The sequence below is a fragment of the Lactuca sativa genome, chromosome 7 (genome assembly GCF_002870075.4).
Source record: "Lactuca sativa cultivar Salinas chromosome 7, Lsat_Salinas_v11, whole genome shotgun sequence".
NCBI classification, from domain to species: domain Eukaryota; kingdom Viridiplantae; phylum Streptophyta; class Magnoliopsida; order Asterales; family Asteraceae; genus Lactuca; species Lactuca sativa.
Genome location: NC_056629.2, coordinates 62,701,756 through 62,711,128, shown reverse-complemented (window position 1 = coordinate 62,711,128; position 9,373 = coordinate 62,701,756). Strand labels below are relative to the sequence as shown.

General features: G+C 24.5%; 1 long non-coding RNA gene across 2 annotated transcripts; it reads right to left on the bottom strand.

The window, feature by feature from the left end:
* Positions 1 to 766: 766 nt before the first annotated feature.
* LOC122195031 (uncharacterized) lies at positions 767 to 7,814 on the bottom strand. 2 transcript variants are annotated; one of them, XR_006184958.2, is made up of 7 exons: positions 7,446 to 7,814; positions 7,294 to 7,355; positions 6,920 to 7,069; positions 6,587 to 6,671; positions 6,336 to 6,428; positions 6,078 to 6,233; positions 767 to 1,025 (listed from the first exon to the last, which is right to left on the bottom strand). It is a non-coding gene; the product is annotated as an uncharacterized LOC122195031 (long non-coding RNA). The 2 variants fall into 2 exon arrangements; XR_006184957.2 differs by having other exon boundaries at positions 6,587 to 7,069.
* Between the last annotated feature and the right edge of the window lie 1,559 nt (positions 7,815 to 9,373).

The following is a 9,373-nucleotide window of genomic DNA, read 5'->3' as shown; positions in this document are numbered from 1 at the left end:
TATGCAAATAAAAATAATTAAATTAAACTACGTATAGAAAATTACTACAACTACGATATAAAAGTTACGTCATAAAAAAAAGGTCTTAATCAAAATAATACTAACAGAAAGTAGAATTTGAGATAACTTCGTTGTTCTCTAGGCAGTGTGTTTAAATAAATAGTTTTTGAAAGAAAATTATTGGAGGTTTTTGATAAAAGAAAATTGCCAACTTGCTTTGGTTGTCCAAAGTGCCAAACAAATCAAAGAGGCCGATTTAGTGAGATTAATAAATATTGTTTTGGTAGGTCTTGAGTTGTAAGTTGCAATAACTTTAGTTAAAATAATCAAATTATACGGAACATTTTGCAAGCTACCTTTGTTTTATAGAACTTGTAAGTAGATCCTCGTTGATATCATAGATGGTGTTAAGATTAAACTTGAGATCTTACCTCATCATCATTTATAGGATAATCATCTTATAAACTTGTGTTATTCGATCGGTTTTGTGGGTTTTGGTTTATATAGTTAAATCAGTTTTTTAATATCTTTGGATAATTGGATTTATCGGAAATGAACATATAAGGTTAGGTGTAGAAAAAACTTAATTCAATTTATTAGTAAACCAAATAATATAGCTAAAAAATCAACCTACAAAAACGAATCATCGAAATTTTTTGAGATGCCAATCCCCAAAAAAATTAATTTTATAAAAGGTAAACAACACATTATATATATGCAACATGTTCCAACTTCCATTGAATATTGAAATGTTAACCTAGAAACATTTTAGATTCCAAAATACTTAGACTTGTAAAAATAATAACATGTAGAAATTAAATGTAAAATAATTTAGGGAAAATGATCTTAAAGACAGCTAATAACATAAAATTTACCTATTAGGTCACCGAAGTTTCAATTGCAACCAATTTATTATCAAACTTTTTTTAGTTCTATTATACAGTTAATACCGGTGATAGACAGTTATCAACTCACCTGGAGTCCACACCACCGATTGTGTCTACGTAAACGATGATATAATAGAACTGAAAAAGAAAAGTTTGTTGGTCAATTGGATACAGTTATATAAGTTTAGTGACTTAAAAAGCAAATAAAATATTGAGAAATTAAATATTCTCCTATTTTTTGTTCCTACACATCCTCTGCCCAATGAAATAGTGGCATGTGTTAAAATTAAGAAAACACTTTTAACACCATTTATATATTCAAAAACTTCGATTTTGCTTCAACTTACTTGTGTTAAAATTATTCAGACCAACCATAAGACAATTAAGATCTTTTTTCAACGAGAAAATTTTCATTTTCTTCTAACTTCATTGTTAAATTCATATAACTATTTCTAAGACTTAACAATTTAAGCATTATATATTCAAAAATATTTAAAATTATTTATTAAAAATTATTTTGTTTTTTACATTATTTGCTAAAAATTTTATATTTTTTTAGTTAAGTCTCATATAAAACGACATATTGTTCTTTCATGTTAGGCTGATAGGTATGGATGGTAACGGGAAACAACGTGCAGACGTATAACTTCCAATAGCGGTGAAGGGGGCGGTGCTTGCACGTTATTACGCCCAAAAATGCCCCAATGGGTGTTGTCCATACCCAACAGTCTTATAAGAACCATTTATGTAATTTGTTCATGCCACAATGACCACTTATGTAATTTTGACGAATTGTTCGAATATATATTGTTTGATGTTTTTTTCATATTTTTTCCGTTTATATTGTTTAAACGTTTTGTTCGAATAAATATTTCTAGTTTATTTTGACGTTTTGTTCAAATATATTTTTTAATATTTTTTTGTTTATATTTTTAAAAGATTTCATGGCTAGTGTAATCATAATTTGCTTATAATCATGTTTTTTTTCTTTTTGTTCTTTTACTATTGACAATGTTATATAATTATTACTTTTTAATTCAAATATTTAACTATATAACACAAATAAGGTTATATAATTATTATTTTTGTAAAACATTTTCTATTTTTTTGTAAAAAAAAATATAAAAATATTTATTAAACGTGAATGTGATTAATATAGATTATATATATAAATATTCATTTTAATAAGATTAATATATATGTTGACTGAAATCTAAAATAAATAATTTATTTTAATAAGTTTTTTATGTTTTTTTTATATTTTGTTTTAGACATTTTGTTTATGTTCATTTTGTTCATTCGAGTTATAAGAATACATATTAGTCTATGTATAAATTGACATCCGTTTTGAATTTCGATTAGCCTACTCGTTAATCTTATTAAAATAAATAATTTTATACCTAGTCTGTATTAACTTTTTTCACGTTTAACAAACCTTTTCAAACATTTTTAAAAAAATATTTATAAAATGTTTTACAAAAATAATAATTATATAACTCTATATATGTTACAAAATTAGATATTTGACCTAATAATATAAATTATATAATGCTATATATATTAAAGAAAAAAAAAAAGGAAAACATGACTGTAAATGAATTATGTTACCTATTATGATTACATTTGTCATGAAATCTTTAAAAATTATAAACAAACAAAATTGTCAAAAAAAACATAAAAAAATATATTCGAACAAAACTTCAAAAAAAAACTATAAAATTAATTCGAACAAATCATCAAAAAATGTAAGCGAACAAAATATTAAAAAAAACATTAAACAATATTATCGAACAAAACATCAAAAAAAATTAATCACAAAAAGTTAAAAAAAAAAAATTTAGACAAAATTACATAAACGATCTTTATGACATGAACAAACTACATAAATGGTCCCCATGATAGGAAGGACAACTATATCATTTCATATGAGACCTACCGAAACACGTTAATACGGTTAGCCAAAACAACATTTTGTGTTCATTTTAACTTTTTGATTTGTATGAAAAAAATACAAAAAAAACTTGTTTATGCTCCAGGCGATTTTCATGTGTCATATCATTTTATTTATTGGTTTATGCATGGTGATGTTGATATATCCATTGTGTCACCTAGTTATTTATCAACTTTGGTAGGTCAAACCCCATAAGATTCCACCATTTTCAACTTTAAGGCACTTTGAACAACTATTTTATATTATAATCGAATTTGTATTATCATTGGTAAAGTCCTTTAATGAACCCTTTGAAGTGGACAAAGATATGATTATGTAAGTCATGTCTTTGTTTAATTACGCTTGGTATACTTGAAGGTTTGTTGCTACGCTTTTTGTTATATATATATATATATATATATATATATATATATATATATATATATATATATATATATATATATATATATATATATATATATATATATATATATATATATATAGAGAGAGAGAGAGAGAGAGAGAGAGAGTTATGATCGAGTGAGGAATCAAGAATTAGTGAGGATTGTGATACAAATTTTTGATTAAGATTGAAAAAATAAAATGTTAACATTTAATTTTATTTATCATAAAAATCTTGCGAGATAATACAATGTTGTTGTAATTATGTGTGCGAGATTTTTATATTTTCGGAAAATGTTAATTGTTTGGAGGGTTAAATAGGTAAAAGAAAAGGAAAATAAAAAGATAACCCCTTTTTTTTTTCTCTCTCTCTCTCTCCCACATGGCTTCCCACTTTGTTTTGTGGTCATAATTCTTTTTTTTCGTTGAAAAATAAAATCCGAAAAAACCAAAGTTCTTAAAACTTAATTCTCTGAAAATGAGCATAATCATGAAAAAAAATGTAAAAATATATTTTTTTTTTATCTTTTTAATTTTTATAAAAAAAATCCAGAAAAACAAATTCTCTAAAAACCATGAATTATTAAGGGGTACTTCTACTCATTATACTAGTGACTTTCTAAAAAAAATTAAAAATAAGTTTTTGAGGTGTTTAATTTTTTAGTTTTACGAAATATTGTTTTTATAAAATATAACGGATATTTTTCTTATTCAAATTCAAAAATTAAAATGATAGAGTTCTTCGTAATACTAATTTATTCAAGTTGTAAAAGATTTTTTTTAAAACATATTGTTAATGATAAAAACATTTTGTATAAATGATTTTAAATATTTATAAAAAATAAGTTTCGAAAATTTTCGTTCTCCAAAATAAAAATCTTTGTAAAGTTTATCAAATGTCATACATTATGGAATTTTTAAAAAGATTTTTTTATAAATAAAGTTGTTTAGATACCAAACTTTATTTTAAAAGATTATAAGTTTTTTTAAAAAAAATATTGAACATAATATGATCTAAAATGTGATGATTAAAATATTTATGTTTAAAAAAAAGCTATGATTCAACATTTTTATGATCCTTCAATTGTTATGATTTAAAAATATTTTTTATTCAAATATTTTATAATCCTTAATTATATCTTTTATGATTCCAAATTAAATGATTCGAAATATATAAAGATCTAAAATTTATTTTTTGAACAAAAACGTTATTTAATTGAATATATTATTGATCCAAAATCACATTATTCAAAAATGATACGGTCTATGATTCAAAATTTTATAATCCAAAAATAATATGATTCAAAAATAGTATGATATGAAAATATTATGAAGCCTATTATTTTTATTATTTAAAACTTTTATAATGGTTAGATATTAAAAATTCGAACTGATATTTATTTTAAAAACATAAAAAATCAAAATCAAATATAAACAAAAGTAAAAGAAAAAAACACTATTAACTTCAAATATGTTGTAAAGACATTAGAAAATAAAAAAAAAATAGAAAAATAGAATAAAACAATATATATATATATATATATATATATATATATATATATATAATTATATATATATATATATATATATATATATATATATATATATATATATATATATATATATATATATATGTATAAATCATAAAACCGAGAACATATATGTTAAAGTTTTTTTTTTTAAATTAAAAAATAAATAAGAAAACCAGCTTAAATGACATTTAATGAACATTCGTCGTACGTGTTTAAATTCTCGGGCCCGTATTAATTACTACAAACGTGTGTTGCATGCGAACGCGTCACGTTCAAGTATTGAGTTTAATATTTGTGTCATTGATGAATTGGGAGGTAGAGAATTGTCCTTACAATCCTCTTTATTTTTTGAGTCAGCACCGGATATATATATATATACTAGGTTAAAACCCGTGGAAACCACGGTTTGTAAAAGAAAAACATTATTTATAATTTAAATCGTAAGGATTAATCAAATATTTGCAAAAAAATTATTGATTTATAAAAGTTAAAGTTTTTTAGTAACGATAAATACTTTTGTTTTAAAATAAATATAAATACCGTTATTAATTTTCAATTTACGTTTTGTAAGTTCAGATATTTGATGAAATCATTAGTTTATACAATGCAATATATATTTGAGTAATGAAAAATTTTAATAAATTTATGAAATAACTCAAGATAAAACTTTTCCTTCGATTCATGATATATATCTTATCTTAGAATCTCATTTACAAAAGAAACTCACCTAAAATTCTCATTTCTTATTGGATTTTAAAATAAATAAATTTGAGTCATTTTAAAGGTATGCTGTATGCACGAACAAAAACATCATATTAAATTGAATATTTAAATAAAAAACGTAAAACGTAATTATTAAATGTTTTTACACTCACTTCTTTTCAAAAAATAACCTAAAAAATAAAATATTATCCTATCAACATAAAATCAAACAAAATGTAATATTAGCTTAAAATGTTAATTTATTATATTATATCTAAAAAAAATGCAACAAAAAATGTTATATCAATTTTTTTTAATCTAGTGTTAATTTATTATATTTATTTTCCATATAAATAACTTGTGGAAAAGAGGATAGAAGAACTAATTAATGTTGCCAATGGATTGATAACAGTTCTTTCAACATTTATTCTGCAATTTGCTTATATAATTATGGAATAAGATGGAAGTCAAAAATTGTCTCTATCTTTAAATATGTTAATACAAAGCGATTTTTGCGTGAAGGCCTCATTAGGTATCTTAATATTAATTAAATGAATTCACAGCATCACGTAATTATTATTACCCTATTTGTATAAATATTAGATGTGTATATAATTTATTTACCTCTACATAATATGACTCAGGTTTTCTTCTGTGGTGTCTATCAAGTTCTCTTTTAAAACTTTTTGCACTGTCAAGCCACCAAATTTCTTTATTTTTTCTATAATACCTCAATATTGGACTCACTTCCCAAATCATAAAGATCCACAAATTTATTATCTACAAAATATTAAAAACAAATTCTCATTCTCAAAATCAATCCTTGGAAAACACAACTATATTATGAGATTGAAGACATTTTGATTAAGGAGAAGTAATAACCTCTGAATAGATAAACTATCTTTAAAAATAGGTATGAATTGCTCTGACAGCTTGAAGTGGCTTAGTTTGTCTTGGAATTTGCAAGCATTTCACCTGTATGAAACATCATCTTTAGATTAGATTATACACAAATCTAGGAAGTAAAGAGCATATGTGAGCACTTTCAACAAAAATTGGACTTATTAATGAAATAGCATAAGTTTGTGCTACTCTTCTTAATAAGAGTAAAGGTTGAAAAGAAATTAACTCACCTTTCTCAACTGACCTTTGTTTCTTATTATCCTCCTAGTATTTTCATCTTCGAAAAGATCAACAATATTCTTTTCCAATGGACAACTGAAAGAAATAATTGTCTCACCCCTATACACTTGAACCGTAATATAAAAAAAACTAAAAGCTAAATCGCCAACAAACTTGTTAGTTATTGGCCAAAGAACAAAATCATGTAAAACTTGAATTAGGAAACCCAAGAGAATACAATGCATCTTTAAACAAAGAATTATATAAAAAAAACAAATTAACAGACACAATTGCTTGGAATTGTTTTTTTTTCAAAAAGAATATGAAAGAATGAGATAAATTACCTTGTTCATGGGTGTGCTGACAAGGGGAACCAGTCTCATGTGTTAGAGAAATGATTTCATCAGCAATTAGTGGAGAAAGGAGAATACAGCAGATTGTATTATGCTTCCATACAAAAATTCTCATTTATTTTGAGAAAGTTATGAAGATGTCTGTTGGAAATAAATTAGGTTAAATCAGAGTTTTTCCCTAACCTTTACCCAAGAATTCAAACAACGAAGGAGCAAATTTTTAGTAGAAAGACCTTGTAATGATCAGAAAGATAGAACAGAAAAAAGAAAAAATAAAATTGAATACCATGAATTAAGAACATCAATAAGAAGAATCCGTGAACCATAAATTTTCAAAGTGAATCCATCATCATTAACATCCGTACCTTGTTAAGCCAATTGATGATACCAGAATCCCAAGATGACAATATAACCGAACCATTGCCTCCTGCAGTGTAACGTGGAGAAGAAATCGGAATTTGAGAAAGAGGGAGATAGGGTTGCGATAAGGTAGCGAGAACAAAGGAAAAGTTGTGACCTTGAAATTTGTTTGTTTCAATGACGATTTGATGTCATCGGGACCAAACTCTTCAAATTACTTAAACACCTGCAACAATAAATCAAATCAAATTAAGAGCAATAGAACACAGACCAAGAACTCCCCATCCAGGTGTTCGAGAGCGAAAAAGGAAAAAGATGTGTGTGATCTTTCGATTCCGTCCTTGATTTGCACGATCAGTGTTTTGAAAAATTAAGAAGATATATTGGGATTAAGTTTCATCAGCAGAGAAAATTTAAGCGTACATAAAGGAGTTAATAGGTTAAACTGATGAACAAATAAGATTGTGTGATTTGATTTTCAAAATAAAAAAGCAAAATCAGGTATCTTTATGCAGATGATAGTTAGTCAATCAATTTGTTGCAAATTTAACGGGATTGGTTATGAATATCTTTATGCAGACTATAAGGTTGACTAATTTGAAGCCATAAAAAGCGTAGTATAGTAATTGCAGTTGAAAGAAAATGAGCGGGAAAATAAGTTTTGGAGGTCTTGAGCAAATGCCACATGGCGTAAATGGTACTCTTTTATTAGAGTAGGATATATATATATATATATATATATATATATATATATATATATATATATATATATATATATATATAAAGATAGAGAGAGAGAGAGAGAGAGAGAGGTGGGTTCAATTGAGAAAATAAAAAAGGTTGAGAATGGGGGAATCATTCTCAGCCACTCATTTTATTCAAGCATAAAAAGACACGGTGGCAAACTTGTAAATATGAGAACAACCTTCAATCTCAAATACGTATATGTAGTTCAAACCCATTCATCGTTCATCATCTAAATTTATTCTCCAACTTTCAACAATCATCCAGATTTCTTCAATTAAACCATCATCATCATCATCATCATCATCCAGTGCTAATCAATCATCGATCTTCATCAATAATCAACACGATTCAACAGTTAACAACAAAAATTCATTTTTGGTTCTTTTAATTCAACCTTCAATTGTGCTTCAATACGATCAGATCTTCAACATCTATGATTAATTATACTCCCAACGTTATTAGATCAACATCATCGATAATCAACAAAAATCCACTTCATATCATTCATTCAACATCGATTATCAAATAAAACTTGAAAATTAAGGTTAGAAAAATATCAAATCATTTTTTTTTGAAAAATTTCATATAATTCTCTATCAATCTACTCTTTTGTAAGATTTAAATAGTCAAAATATCATGTTTTTAACATTTAAAAAAAAAGTTAAATTGTATGCACTCCAACTGTTTGATGAAATGCATGAACTAAATACCACATTATATTCATATATGAATATGTTTTCTCAGTATATGATTATTAAAACAAAAAAACAAATATGCAAGTTTGTATGTTATTCATATGTGAATAACATATAAAAATTATATATATTTGTGAAAATACATTAAAATATTCATATGTGAATATACTGTGTAATATTCATATGTGAATATACTGTGTAATATTCATAAGTGAATATATCATCTAATATTCACAAATGAATATACTATGTAATATTCACATGTGATATATATGTAATACTCTGTAATATTCAGATATGAAAATATTGTCAAATATTCATAAGTGAATATACTATCTAATATTCACAAGTGAATATACTATGTAATATTCATAAGTGAATGCATCGTCTAATATTTAAATATGAATATACTATGTTTATTATATACTATATTCATATATGAATGATACTTAAATTGTAAAAAAAAAAAATCATAGTTTTTATTCATAACTGAATAACGAATGTACTGTAGTAAAAACCTGATTCATTTTTATTCACTTATGAATAACGATAGCTGAAAATATAAAAAAAATAAATTTTTTATTTTATCTTAAAACTATATCAATATGGATGTCTATTTGTAAAGAATAAAAAATCATGAATT